Source organism: Capsella rubella, unplaced genomic scaffold (assembly GCF_000375325.1).
Source record: "Capsella rubella cultivar Monte Gargano unplaced genomic scaffold, Caprub1_0 scaffold_5, whole genome shotgun sequence".
NCBI classification, from domain to species: domain Eukaryota; kingdom Viridiplantae; phylum Streptophyta; class Magnoliopsida; order Brassicales; family Brassicaceae; genus Capsella; species Capsella rubella.
The window spans coordinates 6050620-6050967 of record NW_006238919.1 but is presented as its reverse complement, the minus strand read 5'-3'; positions in this window follow the sequence as shown (position 1 = coordinate 6050967).

The following is a 348-nucleotide window of genomic DNA, read 5'->3' as shown; positions in this document are numbered from 1 at the left end:
TTTTTTTTAGTTTTTTTTTTTCCATTATCATTTAGTTTTCTTTGTTGTTTATGTTGGTTCCTCTAGTAAGTATCTTGTGTAAAAATACTGTTTATAACGAACACTAGGACTGGACCCGCACTACAGAGCGGAGGAATATTTGCGTAAACATACGATTTTTAACAGAGTAGAATATGTTATATTTTTATTTCATTATAGTGTTGTCAATAATGGTTGAATCATATATTTGTGTAATGAGTTTGAATAAAATAGTAGAAGAAAAAAGCGAGTAAATGGCAATATAATAAGTTTTGACATGATAAAAGTAAACCATGTTAATAGCGCGTAGGAATATTTTATCGATATATT